General features: G+C 35.5%; 1 long non-coding RNA gene across 2 annotated transcripts; it reads right to left on the minus strand.

The window, feature by feature from the left end:
- Positions 1–9814: 9814 nt before the first annotated feature.
- On the minus strand, positions 9815–19976 carry LOC145822977 (uncharacterized). 2 transcript variants are annotated; one of them, XR_014364922.1, is made up of 3 exons: positions 19758–19976; positions 18164–18247; positions 9815–10065 (listed from the first exon to the last, which is right to left on the minus strand). It is a non-coding gene; the product is annotated as an uncharacterized LOC145822977 (long non-coding RNA). The 2 variants fall into 2 exon arrangements; XR_014364921.1 differs by lacking the exon at positions 9815–10065 and adding an exon at positions 17793–17878.
- Positions 19977–23729: the final 3753 nt, after the last annotated feature.

The following is a 23729-nucleotide window of genomic DNA, read 5'->3' on the forward strand; positions in this document are numbered from 1 at the left end:
ATTTATAAATTTAATTTTTACAAAGTTGATATCATTAAAAAGAGTGAAACCATACCTTTAAAATGAATATAATATTAAATATATTTACAAAAAATTGAAAATTTAATATTTATTTATGAACAAAATTATTTACTTTTTGATAAAAATATTTTGAAGGAAAATTTTTAGAGAAGAAAATGATAATTGTAGTTGGAGTTTGAGTGAATATTAGGAAAGTGTATATTCTGTTTTTGAATAAAATATATATATATATATATAATTTTCAAAAATGTTTGAGACCCCATTTTCCTCCCATCCCCTTTCCCTCATATTGGCCAGTTTTTCTTTTCTATTTTTTTTTCTTTTCCTTCTCCTCCAATCACCACCCGCCACGTGTATGTGGGGAGTAGTGGGGGTGGTGATTGGAGGGGGTCTCTATCAATGCTCTATAATTTTTCATCCCCTAATTGAGGGTGTTGGCTTGAAGGTGCTCTAATAGGTATTCAACGCATTCAAAAGATGCTTTGTGATTGTGGGGTCACCTATTATGCCGAGAAGCATCGAATAATTTTAGTCACCTTATTTGATTTTGATTGATTTTAAAAAATTTTTTTTTAATTTTTTAATTTTTCATGTTTTTTTTATAGTAATTTTTTAAGTATTTTAGTTTTTTTTTTTAATTTTTTAGACGTTAGATATACCTAAAAAATAAAAATATTTATGAAAAATATTTTAAAAAGAAAATTGGTGATAAACCCAATTTAGACAGTATCTAAGGCAATATGTTTAGTGAATATTTTTTAAAGTTAATTACCTAAAAGTCCTATTTACAAATGTTACGGTAGCTCATGTCCTATCTAAGATTTTTTGAACCACTAAGTCCTATTAAGTAAAACTGAGAATATTATCAGTTTTTTTCAATTTTTAAGACTAAGAATATTATCAATTTTACATAGTAATATTTCGCACAATTATTTCATTAACTTATTGGAAAAAATTAAGTATGAGATTAAGCATTTTTGCCATTCTGCTTATTAGTTTGATTCGATTATCTAATAAAATTGAGAATATTATCAACTTTTTTTTCAGTTTTATAATTGAGAACATTATCAGTTTTTTCATTTTTTTTTTTTTTAAAAAAAAAATTTGCAAATCAATGTTTCAACATGTTTTAAAGTTTTGAAAATCAAAAATAAATATCAAATAATCATTTCCTTTATAGATAATCATAAATGATGAACAATCATTGTTTGAAAAGCAATTTCGACTATTAAAAATTTAATAGGACTTGAAAGTCTAAAAAATCTTAGTTAGGACTTAATGGAATATAAGTTCATAAATTAAGACTTGTGTGTGCCTCTATTTTTTTTATTGGTGATAGGTCCACCTTTTGTGAAATAGTTTGGTGATAAATCTTTTTATTGGTTTTGAATGACATTTTGTTTACAATTTTACCCATGTTGACTTTTTATCTGTTGACTTCCGTTGTCTACCTGTTCAAAAAAAAATTATCTGTTCAAAAAAGTTTCTTGATTGTTCAAATTTTTTCTTGTCTGTTCAATTTTTTCCCCTATCAGTTCAATTCTTTCCTTTCTGTTCAACGTTTATCTGATTAATTTTTTAGTCTTTTTAATTATCTGTTCAAATTTATATCTATTTGTTTAAAATTATTTTCTATCTATTTTCTTATTTGTTCAAATTTTTTTATTTATATGTTACAATTTTTTTCCTATCTGTTCAAGCTTATTTCACCTAACTGTTTAATATTAACAAGAAAGAAAAAAAATCGAAATAAACCAAAATGATTCAAACCAAAATGATGATCTGTTTAATATGTTTCACCATTACCATCATCATTAACCACAATCTTCAATAACAACATTCATCATGAACAACAACTGCACAAAATAAATAATACATAAATAAATAAATAAATAAATAAATCTAGCACAGATCTTTAGTTAATTATCTATTTCTCAAAACAATTATAAAGGGTTTTAGCATAAGGTTAATTTATGCAATTGTATGTAATATTTGCATTGCAACAAAAATTATCTTTATGCAAGAAAGAAGAAGAAGATAGTATGAACAAATGCACCTACTAAGCTTCAATTACAACAAATTATACTAGTAATATCTAGAAGAGCGAGAAAACAAGTAATTACTAACTCAACATAAGCTCAAATTTGTTTAACACATAGATAAAAGCACAACAATAATAATCAACAACAACAACAACAACTGAAAAAATAAAACAATTTGTTTATGTCAAAAAAAAAATGTATTTATTCAAAAAAAATTTATCTGTTACAATCATCATTATCAACAATAGCATATTTTTATCACTCTTCATCTCTCTTTCTCACTTTATCTGTAGGAGAGAGAGAGAGAGAGAGAGAGAGAGAGAATGAGCACTATTTGTTTCTCCTTCTCCTCATTATCATTATCAATAACAACAACAATAATAAACAACTTAAAAAAAAAAGTAGAAATTTGTTTAACAGATCGGTGAAAGCACAACAATAATAATCAACAACAACAACGACTAAAAAAAATAAAGCACTATTAAAACAATCTGTTTATGTCAAAAAAAATTATTTGTTGCAATCATTATCATCATCAACAAGAAGAAGAAAAACAAATCTCTCCGTCTCCATTTTGAGATCTCTCAATCATAAAAAACACCAAATCAAAGATATAGATATACATGTATAGCTAAAAAAAAATGGATATAGATATAGATATAGATATACATTGTTGTTCTTGTTGTTTATATCACCAATTTTCTCTAAAAAAAACTCAATCGGAGATATCTACCAAAGGAACACACTTGAACTTCGGTATCGTAAAGAAAAGATCAATGGCTTGTCGAATCAAATTTAAATCACCATAAATTTTGATCAAATTGATGAAATGAACTCGGTGGTGGGTTACTCCACTATTACTTTGTTTACTATTTCTCTCTTAGAAAGCAGCACACTGAAGAAGAAGAAGGGGAAAAAAATGTGAAATGAGTAAACCCTAAGGGTATCATTAATCAAATTGAAGAAAAACAAATCAAAGCAAAGTAGAGTGGAAAAGAAAAAGCCCTGGAATGAAAAGGAATGAAGGAATTGAAAAACCTTATCAGTTTGAGGATCGTTGATGAAGAAGATTTAGAGGAAGTTTTGGAGGACAACCTTTATATATTCTCTCGTCATTGCGACCATAGCTGAGTGCTTCGCCGACGATGAGGAGTTCAAATTGGATTCGATCTAGTGCCTAGGTTATGGCGACGATCGACGATGTAGTCAGGGAGGCGATGATGGGACTTATGGCTAGAAAGAGAGAGAGAGAGAGAGAGAGAGAGAGAGAGAGAGAGAGGATCAGTGGCGTGAGAGTAAGAGAGACTTTATTCGATTTGGTACACAAGCCATGGCGGCGATCAACGATGGAGTCATGGCAGTGAAGGTGGGACTCATGGCCAGAGCGAGAAAGAAAGAGAGAAAAGAGAAAAGAGAGAGAAGGGAGATTGGTGGCGTGAGAGTGAGAGGCATACGACGGGGATAAGACTGGAGGTGGAAGTGAGGAGGAAAAGAGAGAAAGGGCGGCGACGGAGGTAGATGTGGAGGTGGTGGTGGCAGCAGTGACTGAAGCGACGAAGTCGGCGGAGTCGGCATCGTGTGTGAGGCGAAGGAGAAAGAGAGATAGAGGAGTGTGAGTGTTTAGAGTTTGGACGGTGTTGTATATGGTTTATATATACAGAAGGATATGTTAGTCATTTTACATATGCTTGTCTTCATGGACAAAGAAAATCAGTACTTGAACCTTTTGGATCAAGAAAATTTGGAATTAGACTTCTCAACCGAGTGCCCTATTTAAAAAGATCAATAAAACAATAATATGAAAATGTTTTGAGTTTTTGTATTTTTGGTTCTTTGAATTTTTCTTTTAAAAATTTTTACAAATATTATACTTTTTAAATGTATTTATATTAGGCCTATTTAAAAAAAAAATATATTTAAAATATTAAAAAAATTCAATAAAAACAAAAAAAAAATATAAAAAATAAAAAACTAAATTTTTAGAAAAGAGAAATATACCAAACAACTACAAAACTACTTTTAACCTCGGCTCCAAAAGAGGCCAACATCAAATGGACCCACCATGACTGTCTCTAAACAAGGTATACGAGCAAAAGGAAATCCAACGTTAATGAATGTGGTTGGAGACCCGTTGGGACAACCCGTTAAGACTCGGGCTGAGGAGGTGGATTAGGTGAAGTTATTTAGTGAGCTTGGGGCATGACAACGTGTTGTTTTAGATGTATTGTAATTTATGAAAAAAGTAAATTTTACAATTTTATATTGTGATTGGAGATAGTTTGTGATTGGTTAAAAACATAATTACATGGTCCTTGGACCACAAAATAATTTTTTGTGAATGATAGGCAACATCAGGTCTATTGGTGTAAGGTGGTGTTAAATGTGAGAGTTAGTTAAAATATGAGAAACATTAGACACTTATAATTTAAATATTTAAATTTATCTTTTATGATATTATTATAGAGTTAGGTTTTATATAATTAAGTTTACAATAAATTAAAATTTAACATGTAATTTGTTTGTGAATAAAATTAAAAAGGTTTTTAAGGGTTTTGATTTTTTTTTTTCCAAATAAATTCAGAAAAGCTCGGAATCAAAAATTTTATCAAGAATTTTACAGTGAAAAGTGATGTACAGCTCATATTCACCTTTTGTATATTAGGATCAAACCTAAATAAATCTCAATTGGATTGGTTTGGAATGTGGGTTAGTTTTTTGGCTTTTTGACTTTTTAGTTATTTTAAATTTTTTTAATTTTTTTTACTTTTGTGAGAAAAAACATGAAATAATTATGGTTTAGACGTAACATTTTATTTTATTGAATTTTTAATATTTTTTGTCTTTTTGTGACTATTTTAACCCAAATGTAATATGCCAAATGAGCATTTATTTTTTAAAATAATTTCTAGAAAAAATTCTAAGTCCTATCACTGCAGTAAAAATTTTGTTAGAAGGGGTTAAAGTGAAGTGATTAAGACCCTTTCAATCACTAACCCCCCCTCCCCCTCCCTCACACATACATGGGGTTGGTGATTGGAGGAGGAGAAGAGAAAAAAAATAAATAAAATTGGCCAATCAAAGGCCAGAGAGGGTCATGGGAGTCACCCCTGGAGAGGTCCGTATCATTTTGCGTAGTTAAATTAGATAGCAGAGCAATGGAATCTGTTATTGTTGGAGGGAAAAGTATGGTGATTTGTAGAGGGACAATGGAATCTGTTATTGTTGGAGGGAAAAGTATGGTGATTTGTAGAGGGAAAAATCTTTTTGGCTTTTTATCAAATTCTCTCAAAAAAGTCATATAAAAGTTATCAAAAAAGTTAATTTTTTGTCAAAAAAATTAAAAAGTCAAAAAGTTAACTTTTTACCAATTTCTCAAAACAATACTAAATATGAAATGGATATGCAGGTTAACTGTAACCAAGTTATTTAGGGAATTTTTTAGAAATAATGTTATATGTACCAATTAGTGTATCAATTAATGATGTGACATAATTTAAAATATTTTTGGTATTTATAATTTGTATAATGAGTATAGTCAATAATAATATCATAACTAGTATTGATATATTAATTAGTATATTAATTGGTATATGTAATATCACCGATATTTTAATAGAGAGCTTAACTTATATGTTAAGCGTTAGACATGTCAGTTTTTTTTTTTTTTAAGTGTATTTTTTTAAATATTATAATATTAAAATAATAAGTTTAGTGGATCTCTCCAATTTATCAAAAAATTTACCACTGCCTTGATAACCTAAATAACTTGAGTACCACTTATTTCTTATCGGGTAAAAAGTACTACTTATTTCAATTACTAACATGCGTGACACCTTTGATCAAAAAAAAAAAAAAAAAAAAAAAAAAAAAAAAAAAAAAAAAAAACATGTGTGACACATGATTCGTGTTCGTCCCCACTGGTTGGTGTTGTGTAGAGCATTGTCCTTCTATATAAGCTCTGCAAAGTGTAGCTCGTTTTAATGTCATAAAAACATGCTAATGATCCAACGAGAGAGATGAGTTCTCAGGCAAAACAACAAGCGCATTACCCATGTCCTCCTCATGCGGTGTGCATACCATACCCAGCACAAGGCCACATCAACCCAATGCTGAAACTAGCAAAGCTGCTCCACCACAAGGGCTTCCACATCACCTTCATCAACACCGAATTCAACCACCGCCGCCTCCTCAAATCCCAAGGCCACCACTCCATCTCCGGCACCCCCTCCTTCCGCTTCGAAACCATCCCCGACGGCCTCCCTTCCTCCGAGTTGGACGCCACTCAGGACATCCCGGCACTCTGCCACTCTATTTTGCACAACTTTTTAAATCCCTTCAGACAGAGTCCTACTCGCCAAACTCAACCCTCCGGTGACTTGCGTAGTTTCAGATGTTGGAATGGCATTCACTGTGAAAGTGGCTGAAGAACTGGGCATACCTGATGTTTTTTTCAACACTGCAAGTGCTAGTGGCTTCATGGGCTATATGCAATATCCCAAACTCATGGAAAATTGTCTTACTCCACTCAAAGTTACTTACTTTTTAAAAATTTTAATTTCTTATAAATACATAGATTTCTATATACAGTGTTGTGCATAAGGTTATGTATATCATTTTTTTTTATTATATTTATTTTATTGCTAATAAATACTTTTTTGGAAATAAACCATTTTCATGCAAACAAGATTTACTCTTTGAAACAAATTTAATCCCAAAAATATACTAATTCCTCATTAAATATTTAATTTTGTCATTAAAAATATAGCAATAACACTTTTAATAATTAAAATATTTCATCTCTAAATTTTTAACTCTAAAACATATTTGGGAACTCCCAAATAAGCAAACTCTTCTTTTGATTTTTTTTTTTTAATCTTTAATGGCCTTTTTTTTAATTTTAAATTGTATCAAATTTTTTTTTTTTAGTTTGTCATGTGTCGAATTTAAAAAGGAATTTTTTTAAAAAATAAATAAAAATTGAAAAAGCCAAAATTAATCGAAAAAGTCCAATATCTTTTGCTTAATTTTTGTCTTGATTTTTTTTTTTGAAAATTTTAATTTTTTGTAAAATTTTTCAGCTGATCTCGTCGATATGAATCTAAAAGTCTAAATCTTTTTAAACTCTTTTTAAAAAAATCACTAAAAATGAAAATAAATCAACAAAAACTTGCCTAAAAAGCAAACAAAATACTAATTAATTTGTTGTAATGTAACTTGCATATGGTATGTGGCTATCAATTTTATGAATAGTATTTTTCCAATTATAAATCAGTTTGTTTGGTTGTGAAACTCATAATTCACTTTTTAAAAATTTAAATTTTTTGTTTTTACTAATTTTTTAAAATATTTTAAACGATTTTTTTAATTTTTAAATGCACCTAACATAAATACACTTAAAAATTATAATATTAGTAAAAAAAATCTTTAGAAAATTCACTAAATATTAAAAATACAAAAAAAATATAAAAATACATTTTTTGTATTCATGTGTATTTATTGATTTTTTTATAAATATTTTAATTTGTAGATATATCTAAGTAATGTGCATTTAAAAAAGTAAAAAAGGTTATTTAAAATTTTAAAAATATTCACTACAAATAAAAAAAGGGAGATTTACCAATAAATTCCAAATGTTAAACTTATGAACCAATTGGTCTCAATTTTTTTTTCTAATAAACCGTTTAGTCCTTGGATATTTTGAGGGACCTTAATGCCCTCATTTAGATGTTATCAGATGCATGCTCTTTATGAGGGCGTGTCACGTGCCACACACAATGTGTCACGTGCCACACACAATGTGTGTCACACATCAACAAAGTACACAAAGACTCTTTGTGCTTTTTGCCTTGGAGTGTCACGCGACACACACAACGGGTGTCACACATCAACAAAGTGCACTAAGGCTCTTTATGCTTTTTACCTTGGAGTGTCACGCGACACACACAATATGTCACGTGACACACACAGTGGGTGTCACACATCAACAAAGTATACTAAGGCTCTTTATGTTTTTTGCCTTGGAGTGTCACGCAACACACACAATGAATATCACACATCAACAAAGTACAGGCTCTTTATGTTTTTTGTCTTGGAATGATGTATGTCACGCGACACACATACGGAAGGGTATAATTGACCACTCAATGTTACTAAACAAAGAAAATAGGATCAACTGGTAAGATATTTGCCCACTAATAGGACTAATCAGAACAATAGAAATAACCTTAGGACCAATCGGTAACACTACAACAAAATTGAATTTTTACGACTTGCAATGCATGCCGTAAAAACTCTTTCACGACATACACACAAATGTCGTTATATGACATGCCGTGGAAAGTTGAGCATCATTTACGGCATGCAGGTAAAGTTGTAAAAAGTAACAAATTAAACGTTAATGACATACCAAGTATGTTGTATATAACTTTTTACGACATTTTTGTCATGTCATAAATCATCATATTTTCCATGACATAATTTTGCATGTCGTAGAAGGTTATTTTTAATATATTTATGACATACTTTGTATGTCGTATATAATAATTTATGGCATTTTCTTACATGTCATAAATCATCACACTTTTCACGACATAATTTTGTATGCTGTAGAAGGTCATTTTTAATTTATTTATGACATACTTTGTATGCCGTATATAATCTTTTACGACATTTTCTTACATGCCATAAATTATTACACTTTTCACAGCATAATTTTGCATGCCGTAGAAAGTAATTTTTAATATATAATATATATACAAGAATATGACCTGGCCTAACCGTATGTAGACAATAGCTTATAAAATGCAACATGTTAACAAACCAAGCAGAAGCAGCAACTATGAAGTAAGCAAAAAAATCTAATATCCATACACCAAACAACCTGCATACTAACTTTTATCCTCAACTTCTATCATATCAAACTAATAATAACCTCAAACATACAAATCAAAAAAAAGTATCCAAATCATAATATTCATTTATCAACATGGTCTACACTATGAAAGATGGCAAATTTTTGCCATCTGTTTATGCATTTATCCAAAGTTTTAAATCACATGATCTATACTATGAAAGAACTGTCCAAGTACAAGTTTTGGGATCCAATAGTGCCCAGAGATGATTATGATCACCATCCTTCACACTGTTGGCAATGAAACACTCGTCAATTGTAATCAACTGACTAAAAAGTAGGCTTGAAAATTGTTCGCTTATACCAAAATTACACAAGGTAGACAGAAGGGATGGTTGAAGCCTTGTATTGAGACAAATAGAATAACTCTTTTCCATAGAATTCCATATGCTAATATAGGTTATCAAACAGGAAAAACCCTCCGCCATTCTCCCTCCTCGCAATGAGTCAGGAGCCTCTCCTTGCAAGCTTGTGCTTGCGTTCGTCCTTGCAGGCCTTCGGGTCTACTTTTAGGCCTAATTTTGATAATCCGAACCGTTTATATTTTATGATTTATTCAGTATATCATACCTGTAAAAAATCAAGTTGATCGGATATCAGAAAGTATGTGTTTGAAAAATTGAACTAAACACTATTTTTTAAAGAATTTAATAAACAGTTTTCCGAACATATGTTTTCTGATATCTGATCAACTTGATTTTTTACAGGTATGATATACTGAATAAATCATAAAATATGAACGGTTCGGATTATCAAAATTGGGCCTAAAAATAGACCCGAAGGCCTGCAAGGACGGACGCAAGTACGGAAGCTGCAAGGAGAGGATCCTCACTCCCTCGGAATACCTTTTTCTCCACCTTGAGAATAACATCATCAATCTAACATTGCTATCAAGAAAAAAGAAAAACATTTTTCTGATAACTAACGTATATCTATTAAATAAGCATCAACAGGATGCCTCCCAAGAAAGAAGAAAAACATTATCCTAGACACGATATCCAATCTTAAAATTATTACCATCTTTGCAAGAGCCTCAAATTCTCTTTCAACCCGATTATCTGAAGCTTTTCCCAGTACAATCATTTGTCCCCCCTGCAACAGACTTCAAAATTAGAGCTGAAGTACACTGATTGAAACACCAAACAGAGCATGGCAAGATAAAAAGTTAGGTAGTCAACAACAGAATAACAACATCAAACTTTCTAGTAACAACCACATAACCAAGACACTTCTATGCCTTTTTTACTGTGCCAAAGAAATGTATGTGTTGAACACAACTAACCATGACCTTGTCCTTGTTGCATAGAATACATATAGATTCTCCTTAAGACACCACAACTGAGCAAAACTTGAAAGTATAGTGGTCACTAATTGGTACTGTTAACAATGTGCATACATTCATGAGGTCTCATGTTGGGTTCTGCAAATAACTGTATAGCTTTCTTCTAAAAGAAAAGTTAAAGCATTTTCAAGAATGTAACTAGAATTATGGAATAATACTCATTATCATGATTTGTAAGCAAATGAGTACTTAGCAGAAGCGGTAGCATATTCAAACTTATCTTGTGTGCACAAATCCGAATCCGTCGAACCAGGACGTATTCTGTATGCATCGATCAACCTCAAACAATATTCACTCTAGCAGAGGAGTAACACCTCACAAGGGGTGTTTCCCACAAATCCACAATGCAAGGATTTTTCACTGTTCAACGATGGTGGATAGATGAAGAGGATGCGTAAGAGTACTTTTCGAGGATTCTTAGAGAGGTCTCCAGATACAACGGAATATATCTTACATACATCCAGTGTATACCAGTAACCCACTATTATCTCCAAGATAAGGTTAAAAGCCCGTTGTCATAAATTTTTCATTACATTTAAGGAACATAAAGTGCTCACAATTTCAGAGGTATGAGCACCAAAAAGAGATGAATGCACTCTGATCCATGAAGTTGAGAAGTAGTTACAATTTTTATGAAAAGAAAAAAAAGCAAGAAATCTTTCAGCTAAAAAAGCAAGAAATCTTTGATAGTACCTTTTCCTTTATTGCCATCTAAATTAAGTAAACCTCTAGATTAGATAGTGACGAGAGGAAAGGAAATCAATCTCATACAAACACAGAAATGGCAAAGAAAAGGAAATGAAAACTTATAGCTAGTGCCTTGGCTAATCACATTGATGGTAATTTGTACCAAAGTGGCAACATAATGGCAGCATAGCAGTATCGTGAAAAGTTCCTCAACGGCACTAATTTGTAATGTTATCTATAATTAACAGGAAAAATAAAAGAATGAGAGATGAACGTGTACAAGTAATACTCACTGAGAAACTTGGTTCAATGGATCATCATGGATTCCAGTATTTCGCAGGAACGCAAGGGTGTCCAGGAGATCTCAAGATATTCACACCGTTTTTGTGGATAATCTACCGGAATCTTTAGATCCTAAGGGACTGTTCTCACTGTTCTCAAAGTTTGGAGTAGTAATGGATGTTTACATCCCGCTCAAGAGGAGAAAGGCAACAAGCTCACGCTTTGGTTTTGTCAGATATAATTGTCCAGTCGCGGCGAAAGTGGCTATTCAAAAGGCGCATGGCACTTGGTGTGACAATCGCGAGATCAAGGTAAAGATGGCGGAGTTCAGCAAAGCCCAAAGCAACCATGGGCAGCAGCGGACGCTGCAGAGAGGCGTAGGTAATACAGCTCATAGAAATCACGTCAGTATGCCCAGTATGCGGAATACTGTACAAAGTTATGCCGATGTGGTGACTGGTACAAGGACTGCAAAGGACGAAAGGTATGGACCCGACGCTCATGTTAGAGAGATTGGTGGCAAATCGGTGATTCTCTCTTTCAAATCAAAAGAGGCAATGCATAGTGCAAGGAAGGAGCTGGAACTTTGGACCCACGAATGGTGTGAGTTCATATCACATTGGACCAAGGACACAGCCATTGAGCATGAAAGGGAGGTATGGATTAGCTGTTATGGAGTACCCCTCAATCTCTGGAACTCTACCAATTTCAAGAGTATTGGCATGCTATGGGGTGATGTCATTGCGATTGATAGAAGCACACTTGATATGTCACACCTTTGCTATGGTAAAGTCAAAATAGCAACCAAAGTAATGGAATGCATTAACCAAGTGATTGCTCTGGATTGCAAAGGCACATTTCACCAGATCCGAGTTTGTGAGGAGCAAGTAGTCGTCATTGAAAACCCAAGTTTCTCTAATATTCATATGCAGGAGGCCTCTTCTGTTAATGCAAGCAGGGGGGACGAGCACTTTGTTGACAATGGTGTAATCCTCAGGGAAGAAGATGATGAGGTGGCAATGACAGCTGAGGTGGAGCCTGTAAGGAACTCTGGCGGTGGCGTGTGTATACAAGGAGCATTAAAGGAAAAGGAGTTGTCAGGTAATGATAGTCTGATGGCTATCTCTGTAGTAAAGGAGACGGCTCGGGACTTGGAGAAGACGAGTAGTGGAGACGCATGCTTGAGGAATGAGACAACCATGTCAGACAACAACGGCCTTGCTGTAGATTGTGAAAACCGATTAGTTGATGGGCTTATCTCTACTCCTGGCTTTGTGAAAAGCGTCAGTGGGTCTGTTTTACCCCAGCCCAGCGTGAATCTGGAGGTGTTTCTAGGCCCAGTCCAGTTTGTTCATTCAAACCCCACCATGCCTCTAATAGTCCATGGGCCTAATAGGGTGGACCTAATAGGGTGTGCTGGCCCAACCAACTCTGGGCTGCATAATTCAAGTGCAATGGATACCTTATCACAGCCCTGTGATCTTATAAGCAGAGCCGACCCAACCGTCTCTGGGTTGCATCAACCCGTAGCAGCTGTTCCCTTAATACAATCAAGCCTAAAAGGGGGGACTACTACAGCAGCAGAGGTTAGCAGTTATCACACTGCAGCAAAGCCACACCCTTCGAAAGCTCCAAAGAAATCAAAGGCCAAGGCAAATGGAGGTGCAAAATTTAACAAGGGCGTGCTTCTCAGAGCTGCCACTAAGGCACTGTCAGACTCCATCTCTTTGAGTAGTTGCTCGAGCAAAGGTAGATTCCTTCTAAATGAGGCACAAGCCACCTTACAAATTGGCAATCTTCTTGGCATTAATTGTGAAGGAAAAGAGGCCGAAGTTATTGAGAAGATCATGGAGCTTGAAACCCAAGATCTGGAAAGGAGGAAGCAGCTTGATGCTGCTAAAAAATCCTGATCCTGCAAGCCTAGGTGGTTTGGGAGCCTTAGTTTGTTTACCAATGAAGTTACTCTCTTGGAACATTAGAGGGTTGGGAAATCCGGAGAAAAGAAGGAAATTAAAGGAGCTTCTTAGAGCAAGAAAAGTAGATATTGTTTTAATTCAGGAGACCAAGAAGGCAGAGATTTCAGAATCATTTGTTAGATCCTTATGGCCTGGGGACCAAATGGAGTTCATGGCTGTTGACGCAGTAGGGAATGCAGGTGGGCTGTTGTGTATTTGGAAACCTGAGGTTTTCTCTTTGTCAGATTGTTGTTGCAGCAAGAATTTCATTTTGCTCTCAGGTATCACTTCTCTAAACTTTAGCTGTATTATTGTCAATGTTTACGCTTCTAATGATTTGCTGAAAAGGAGGAGACTGTGGGAACTATTATGCACTCTTAGAACCACTTTCACTCATCCTTGGTGTATTGGGGGTGATTTCAATGAAGTCAAAAGTATAGGGGAAATGAAGGGTTGTGTTAGAAGGGATGTGGGGATGAAGGACTTGGGCAATTTTATTGACAAAATTGGAGGGGTAGACTTACCAATGCTGGGCAGACGATACACCTGGGGTAGTTCTCAGGATGGTGATAGGTGGAGCAGAATTGATAGGTTCATTTTAAATCCTGAGTGGCTTGAATCTTTTAGGTTCAAACTTTGGGGTTTGCCTAGATCCTTGTCTGATCACTGTCCTCTGTTGCTAATGGAGGATGAGAGGGTTTGGGGTCCTAAACCTTTTAGATTTATTAACTCTTGGGCGATGCACACCAGCTTTTATCATACAGTGAAGCAAAACTGGGAGCACTTAAATTTGGAGGGCTGGGCAGGTTATATCCTCAAGAAGAAGCTCCAAGCTCTTAAATTGTGTCTGACAAAATGGAATAAGGAGGTATTTGGTAACATCAAGGAAAATCTCCAGGAGAAGGAAGCTGAACTTCACTCATGGGACTTGCTAGCTGAGGTTAGAACTCTCCAAGTTGATGAATCTGCTAGAAGGATGGAATTACTAGGGGAAGTTTGGAAATTGAGAAAGATGGATGAGAGACTATGGTTACAGAAATCTAGGCTTAACTGGTCATTGAAAGGTGATAAGAACACCAGGTTCTTCCACATTACTGCCACAAACAGACATAACAGAAATTCTCTTGATTCAATCGAAGTCAATGGGATCTCAGTGGTGCAACCTGTTGAAATCAAAACTGCTGTGATGAACCATTTCAAATTACTCTACTCAGAGCAATGGAAGTGTAGGCCTAAACTGGGAGGCCATTTTAATTCCATTAACATGCCCAATAATGCATCAACCCTACTCGAAAGTGTCTTCTCTGAAGAGGAAGTTTGGGCTGCTATTAAGGACTGTGATGGCAACAAAGCCCCAGGGCCGGATGGCTTTAACCTGTCCTGTTTCCAAAAATGCTGGAATTTTATGAAACATGACATTTTAAACTTTATGAAAGAATTTCATGAGAATAGTACTTTGGCCAGGGGTCTTAATAGCTCTTTTGTGAGTCTTATCCCCAAGAAGGATAACCCTGTATCTCTGTCTGACTTCAGGCCCATCAGCTTGATTAATTCCATATACAAAATCCTTTCCAAGGTTCTAACCAAGAGACTGAAGCTTGTTTTGCCTATCATTGTGAATGAAGCACAATCTGCATTCATTGGAGGTAGAAATATAATGGATGGGGTGCTAATTGCTAATGAGATTGTCGATTGGTGGAAAAAATCAAATAAGCAAGGGGTGATCATTAAGCTTGACTTTGAAAAAGCATTTGACACGGTGAATTGGGAGTTCTTATTTGATTTGCTCGCAAAGTTTGGTTTTGGTTCAAAATGGCTGGGCTGGATGAAAACTTGCTTAACAACTACAAGTATTTCCATCCTTGTCAATGGCTCTCCTACTGATGAAATCCAACCGGAAAGAGGTCTCAGACAGGGCGATCCACTCTCACCCTTCCTGTTCAATATTGTAGCAGAGGGGTTGAATATCTTACTTTCAAGAGCCAAGGTTATGGGCTTAATTAAAGGTGCCAATGTTGGAACTAACGGGCTGGAATTCACTCACCTGCAATTCGCTGATGACACCATTCTCTTTTGCGAGGCGGATTCAATGGAAATCACAACTTTAAAGAGGATACTTAGATGTTTCGAGATTATGTCAGGTCTGAAAATTAACTTCCACAAAAGTGTTGTTTGTGGTATTGGAATCTCGGAGACTTTAGTCAATGACTTCTCATCAAAACTGAACTGTCTCACTCAGAAGCTACCTTTGAAGTATCTTGGTCTTCCGCTTGGTGCCAATCCTAGAAGGAAAGCTACCTGGAAACCTGTTCTGGATAAATTTAAAAGTAAGCTTTCTGGTTGGAAAAAAAGACTTTTATCGTTTGCTGGTAGACTCACCCTTATTAAGTCAGTTTTATCAAACCTCCCAATCTTCTACCTTTCTCTATTTAAAATGCCAAAGGGTGTAATCAAAGAGGTGGATAAAATTCAAGCTTCCTTTCTGTGGGGCGACACCGAGGTCAAAAGAAAGGTCCACTTGGTCAATTGGAAGGTTGTCTCAATGTCAAAAAATCAAGGAGGATTAGGTGTTCGAAGTTTGGGTCAAGTTAATGAGTGTTTACTTGCTAAATGGTGGTGGAGGTTTTGTAATGAAAAACAAGCCCTATGGAGAAGATTGATCTGCTGCAAGTACAGCAGCAGATCCGGTAGTTGGTTTCACTCTCAAGGTACTATTACTAATTGCTCTTGGATCTGGAAGGGCATTATGGGTTTAGCTGCTGATAACCCTACCTTACTCAACTATTTCTTGGCTAACTCAGAATTGGTTGTCGGTAATGGGGCCAATATCTCATTCTGGAAGGATGGTTGGCTACGCGGTGACTGTCTTCAATCCCTCTTTCCTAGACTATTTTGTCTTTCTTCTGATAAGGATGGTTCTCTTAAAGACTTCATGGATAGAAAAAGTAGCTACCCCATCTGGAACTTAACCTTTAGGAGACCTCTGTTGGCTTGGGAAGAGGAGGAAGTCCAAAATTTGCAAGCCCTACTGGGCAATGGGCCAGTTTTAAGGCATGAGGTGGAGGATGGTATGAGATGGAAAGCTTCGAATCAGGGTGCCTTTAGATCATGTGACTTATTCTGTTGGTTGCAGTCTAATAGAGGTCCAGTTGTGCCCATGCCTAAACTTATCTGGAATAACATCGCACCACCAAAAGTTCAATTTTTTTCTTGGCTGGCTTGGAAAGGCAGAATCAAAACATCTGTGTTCCTTCATAGCATTGGCGTTCTTAGAGGCGAGGCCGTTACTCATTGTCACTTTTGCAGAGAAGAACCTGAGTCCCTTAACCATGTTTTACTCCTTTGCCCCTTTACCTGGAAAATTTGGTCTGACATTATAGATTGGTGGGGTTTTCTCTGGGTATGCCCAGGCTCTGTGGTGGCCTTACTTGATTGGTGGAGTGGCACCAAAATCAGAAAGAAGGAACTCCAAATATGGAGAGCCTTACCACTTGCTGTTTTATGGTCAATTTGGAAGCTCAGGAACGACTGTGTGTTTAATAGTGCCCAACCTAACTCCCTGCAGCTTTGTGAGCTCATCAAGATTCGAGTTGCCATTTGGTTGAAGAGTCACTCTATTGGGAACTCTTGCTCTTACTCCATCCATGATTTTATATTTAATTTCAACCAGACCAGGAGGTGCCTCTGATGATTTTTGATTCTGTCAAGTGCTCTGTGTGTGTGTTCTGCTTCTGTGTTCTGCCTCTGGGGCACTTGGCTTCTGTGTTCTGTGTTCTGCTTCTGTGTTCTGCTCTGTGTTCTGATTTGCCTCTGTGTTCTGCTCTGTGCTCTAAGAGTCTGGCTGGTCTAGTCTGCAGTTGCTTGCTGGTCTGCGTGCTCTAGTCTGCAGTTGCTTGCTGTGTGCTCTAGTCTGCAGTTGTGTGCTCTAGTGTGCTCCCTTGGAATTACATTGTTGGTCTGCTTTTTTGGAAGGCTGATGCTGGTCTGATCTGTCTGATGGATGCTTGGTCTGATCTGTCTATCAGTTTGAAGAATTTTGCTCAATGTTTGGTCCCGGTGCATCATTTTCTGGCTGGGTTCGTATCAGTTTGTAGACTTTTATTGTTTGCTGTTGCAGATGCACATAGGTGTGTGCTCTAGTGTGCCCCCTTGGTTTTCAGCTGGCTATCAGTTTGGCTGGTCTGATCTTCAGCTGTGTGCTCTAGTGTGCCCCCTTGGTTTGGTCTGATCTGTCTTTCAGTTTGAAGAATTCTGCTCAATGCTTGGTCCTGGTGCTTCATTCTTCTGGCTTGGGCTGTATCAGTTTGTAGTTTTTTGCTCATTGTTGTTTCATGTTTAGTGGTAGATCTTGTTTTTTTCTTTGCATTGGTTTCTCGCCAATCTTGGGTCAAGTGCTAGCAGATGATTTTGCGTCCCTAGCGGTGCCAACCTAGTTGGGATCGCTAAGGCCCGCGGTGATGCTTTTGCACTTCCCTCTTTATTGATGTAAGTTGTATGCTTGTTCTGCTTTCTTCATCAATAAAGCTCTCTTTTGCTTATCAAAAAAAAAAAAAATCAGACATCTGCTGCAGCTGCTTATATTTATGCTCAAGAATTAAGGAAACTTCACAATTCATGAAACACTTGACCTTCAAAAATTCTGAGGTGGAAAAAAAGGTTAAATGGCGTTAAAAAAGTTAATGTCATACCGTCGATAGCTTCAGGTCATAACTGAACCCAAATATCTCATAGGTGTAATTGATAAATTCCAACACACTCCTGACTTCATCTTTTATTTGAAAAATTAAGAAAAATAGTTATGTGAGGCATTCAAAACATATAGAGTTAACAGGTCTTAGCTATATGTCACCAAGTTTAACTAACCACTCCCAACATGACACAACCCCAAAATAAGATTTTTGATGAATAACAACAACAAAGCTACCTGCTGAAATCGTTAACCCGCTAAGTGCACCACTGGCCTCATTCCGATGCAAGACTCCAAAACCAGCCATGCGAAGAGGAAGTTCTAGATAATCATATGAAAAAATCAAGATACAGATGCCACAAATAGGATAGAGGAAACAACAGGATGATAATTTGCAGCAAAGGTAAGCTATGAGAAGGAATGTAAGTTTTTCAGTGTTAAAAGCTAAATAAACACACAAAAGCCATCTAAAACTTCACATATCACTGTCAATTGGTAGGGTAACATTCAAAAGAATAAAATAAAAATCCCAATCTGATCCATGTAGAATAAATTCAAAATAGGTGTAAACAATGAAAGGAAAAAAAATATTTAGTATGCATTGTTCAAGTTTTTGTCACTAAAATGAACTAATTCTAATCATCATCATTTAAGTAAATGGACTAGCCACCCATCAATCTAATCCTTTTGCCTTTCTAACGACTTAATTCTATAGACTTATTTGAGAAGATTGCTTCCAGGATTCCCAGAAAAACAATTGATCAAATCAAAGAGCACTACGAAGCACTAGTTGAAGATGTTGAGATGATTGAATCGGGTTTTGTTCCATTACCTGATTATGAAATAATTAAGAATGATGGGAATGGATCAACCCCTACAGTGCAAAACAAGTTTAATTATCAACAAAGGAGGAAAGGTGGTCCTTGGACTAAGGAAGAACATGGGTTTGTTTCTCCAACCTTCATATATTTTGCCATTTATATGTCATTTGTTTTGTTTTTTTAATTTCACAATTTGATTTGGTCTTGACTTGAATGCCCTTGGCATTAAAATTTAAATTTGCATCTTATTCCATGAAATCAGGCTTAATGCAATGAAATGACCTATGCCTTCTGTAACAAGGGCCATCTATGATTTTAACATAATAGCTAATAAAATTAATAACTAGAGTTCGTAATTTAAAATTTTATTTTTTCATAATTCATGAATGCATAAAGTTATGTACCTAGAAAAGTAATGTATCCAAATTCAGTTTTTTATGGTAGTACATTTCTAATGAATCTAAAGCACAAATCAATTTTTCTCATTAAATTTTAAATAGAAATTCTAGATATGTAGCATTACTTTGCCCCCTACGGTGCAAAACAACTTAAAGATAATAAAACTTTAAGTCTTCAAAGTCTTCAAATCCATTCATAAAACAAGACGTTGCTATGACTTGGACGCAACAGACAACGCCAAATGGGTACAGATAGAGAGAGAGCAACAAATTGAAGCTTTAAATTACAATTACTTTGAAGTGAACACCAAACAGAATTGATGAATATCATTTTCCTAATATCTAGTCCCAAATAGTAATCCTCTACACACAAAATACAACTAATTGAGATTCCATCAAGAAGCATGAACATGAAACAGGAAAACTGGAGTGGAATTTAATTGAGATTCCATCAACAAATTATTATACAGCAAATTGCTCAAACAATGAAATTCTTAAATAAACTGCACTGGTTTCGTTATCTGACCAAACTTGACGGGAAGGAAGAGCTTAAGAGAGAGAGAGAGAGAATACGAAACCGAGAGAGAGAGAGAGAGAGATGGTAGTGCTCACCTTAGTAGACGATGGTGCTCGCTCCCCTCACCGGTGCAGATGGTGGAGGCGGTGGAGCTTCGAAATCTCAAAATCGAAATTGCCAATCGCTCTGAGATTGGATCTGAGATGAATCACCAATCGCTCTGAGATTAGACAAACAGGGCTGAAGATGATTGATTTGATCGGTTGAGAGAGATTAGGATTTAGAGAGGGTTGAGAGAGAGAGAGATCGAGACCCAGAGAGTGACTGAGAGAGTAACGGGGCAATGGTTTTCAATTTAATTAAGTAAGTTTTTAAATATTTTAAATAATTTTTTTTTTTACTTTTTAAATTCAAGTAATTTCCATGTACTTAAAAGAAAAATATTTTTTTAATTTTTTTAAAAAATCACTAAATTTAAAAAAATATAAAATTAAATACATTTCATATATATTATATTTTATTATATTTTTTACAAATATTTTTTTTTTTTTAGTTGTATTCAGATTAGGCACATCTAAAAAGTAAAAAATAAATAAATTATTAAAAGAAGGAAAGACATCAAATCAAGGTAATTTAAAAAAAATAATTACAAATTAATGGGAAGTCATATAAATATTAATTATTAAAATTATAAACTTTTTCATGAATATGTAATTTTTTTTTTCTCAAAATTCCACTGGGTGCAATTATCCCTTAAAGGAGACACTAAATTATAAAATAATGTATAAATTATTTTTTACGTTGTCCTCAATTAGGAAAATGTAAGGTGAGAAGCTTGGTTGGAAATTGTAAGCTTTTCTAAATCAAAAAAAAAAAAAAATTCGGATTGAAATTTTTTTTAATAAAAGTTTTCACGACATGCTAATGCATGCCGTGTAAAGTTATAATATTTTACGACATGAAATGTATGTCGTCTTAAGTACAAATATTTTATGACATATTTTTGTATGCCGGGAAAATATACAATTTTTTACGGCATGCTTTTGCATGCCATGCCATAAAAAAAATTTCGGATTGAATTTTTTTTTTTTGTACAAAAGTTTTCACAACACGTTAATGCATGCAGTGTAAAGTTATAATATTTTATAACATGAAATATATGTCGTCTTAAGTGCAAATATTTTACGACATATTTTTGTAAGTCGTAAAAACATACATTTTTTACGGCATACTTTTGCGTGCTATAAATATATGAATCAACGACTTATGTGGTATGTATGCTGTTATTGACAAAACATTAACGGCTTGCAAAAAAAAAATGTCGTAGAATGTACTAACTACGATATGCATTCGTAAACATGATGCCGTGAATAGTTAGTCTTGTTGTAGTGTAAAACTGTTTGTGAGATATGATTTATTGGTAAATATTCCATAAAAAAATACAAAAAATAAAAAACCTAATTTTTAAAAAATTAAAATCAAATACACTGAGGTCATGTTTGATTCACAAGATTAATAGTGAAGTATTAATAATTCTATTAAATTAGTGTGGTATTCACTATCCAATTAGATTAATATCCATTGGATTAATAATCCCACGCCTACCCCATTACTAATAATCCTACAAATTTGTTGGATTAATTATCCATTGGATTAATAATCCTAAACTAAAATGTTAAAACAAACATAGGATAATTGGGCCCACAGATTAATAATCCTAATCCCATGCCCTAATCCACCCAATCAAACATGCCCTGAATGTTTTTTTTCTCTTGAAAGTCCAGATACAAGTTATTTAACCAATGGTTATCTAGACACTGTGATAGACTGGATACCAGGCATGAATGTCATACGATTGAAGGATCTCCCAAGTTTCATTCGAACCACCGAACCAAGCGACATTATGATCGATTTCATTTTGGACGTAGCTCACAATGCTCACAAAGCTTCAGCCATCATTTTCAACACCGTCGACGCCTTGGAGCATGATGTTTTGGAAGGACTATCTACAATGCTCCCACCCATATACACCCTTAGTCCTCTTCAGTCACTCCTTAATCAAATCCCACAAAATCACTTAAACACCATTAGATCAAGCCTCTGGAAAGAACAACATGACTGTCTTCCATGGCTTGATTCAAAAGAACCCAACTCTGTCGTTTACGTAAACTTTGGCAGCATAACTGTGATGACATCGCAACAGTTGATTGAATTCGCTTGGGGACTTGTTAATTGCAAAAAAAACATTCTTGTGGGTAATTAGACTTGATTTGGTTGTCGGTGACTCGGCAATTCTTCTACCTGATTTTGTGAATGAGACCAAAGAAAGGGTCTATTGGCTAGTTGGTGTCCTCAAGAACAAGTCCTGAATCACCCATCAGTTGGAGGGTTCTTGACACGATGTGGATGGAATTCAACTCTTGAAAGTATTTGCAGTGGAGTCCCTATGTTGTGTTGGCTTTTTTTTTGCACAGCAACAGACCAACTGTTGGCTCTGTTGCAAAGAGTGGGTATAGGGATGGAGAGAAACAGTGATGTAAAGAGAGAGGAGGTTGAGAGCTTGATTACAGAGTTGATGGGTGGAGGAGAGAAAGGGAAGGAGATGAAGAGTGTTAAACATATTAATATATTATTAAATAGAATAGTATAGTAATATTATTATTAAATAGTATAGTCTGTATCTAATAGATATAATATATTAATATGTATAGTATAATATGTATATAATAAGTATATAACTTTCGACTGCTTTCGGCCGATCCCTTCTTTCGGCTCCTTTTCTTTATTTTAATGAAACACATCATTATGATGTTTGTAATCCAGCTCCTATATTATGGAGCATCGAATTGGTTTCTCATTACAGAATGAATAACAGATAATTCTCTGTCAATATCACTCTCTCAACTCTCTTTCAATTTATTTCACATGGTATCAGAGCACAGGTGTTTCTCCTAAGCCTCTGCATCACACTTTCTTCTCTTGGCAGATTGTTGCATACCTCGTCCTTACCTAATACACAGATTGGACAACACCAACACCTTCGTCTCTTCACGACGAAGCCAACGCCACCAGATTCATCATCATCTGAGGTCCCACGCGCCTCCACGCGCCGCCAGAAAATTAGCCAACGCGCTGCCTCGCTTCAGACGCGCTCTACGCGCCTCCTACACTGTCCGGTGCTATTGTGCGCCACCGCCTCATCTGCTAACGTGAGCCGCGCGTTTCTGACGTCAGCCGACGTCAGCCCTTGCTGCTTCCGTGCGCCGTGTGTCTTCGCTTGCTAACGTGCGCCGCGCCAATCTATGCTAACTTGCGCCGCGCCAGTTTGACCAGCCGTTGACTTTTTCATTTTCTGCCTTTCTGGTCATATTTTTGGTCTGTTCACTCCTTTTCTGACTAATTTTGACCGTCTGAATTCACTGGTAACCTCAGTTTTTTTAGATTCTACCTCAATTGTGCTATTTTTCTCTCATGGATCGCCTGGACTCCTCTAATCACCCTATTTCCGTTATTCTTGACGGGACTAATTATGTCCTATGGGCACAAGCTATGTCTGGCTTCCTCAGAGGAAAGAAACTTTGGCGCATCATCACTGGGGATGTACACAAACCCGTTCAAGAGACCACGGATTCCGCTGCCACGGACTCCGCCACCACGGACTCCGCCACCAAATATGTTGACCGATTGGAAGATTGGGATAGTAAACACTATCAGATCATCACTTGGTTTCGCAATACTTCCATTACATCTATCAGCCTTCAGTTTGGTCGGTTCCAACTTGACTCTGCTTCCTCTCCTGCCAAAGCCATCTGGGATTTTTTACAAGAACGCTATCAGACTACTGGCCTTGCTCACCAATATCAGCTTCTGAGTCATCTTCACCGTATGCGCCAAGAAACAACTCAGAACATTAATGATTTCCTCTCCCAAATGTATTATGTTTGGGATCAGCTCGCTCTTTCTGAACCTCCATGGGATTGTACTACGGATGCTGCCTTGTTTACTACTTACCGTGACCAACAACGCTTGGTTCAGTTTCTCATGGCTCTCACTCCCCGATTTGAGCC

The sequence above is a fragment of the Camellia sinensis genome, chromosome 3 (genome assembly GCF_055761805.1).
Source record: "Camellia sinensis isolate YWXY chromosome 3, ASM5576180v1, whole genome shotgun sequence".
Lineage (NCBI taxonomy): Eukaryota > Viridiplantae > Streptophyta > Magnoliopsida > Ericales > Theaceae > Camellia > Camellia sinensis.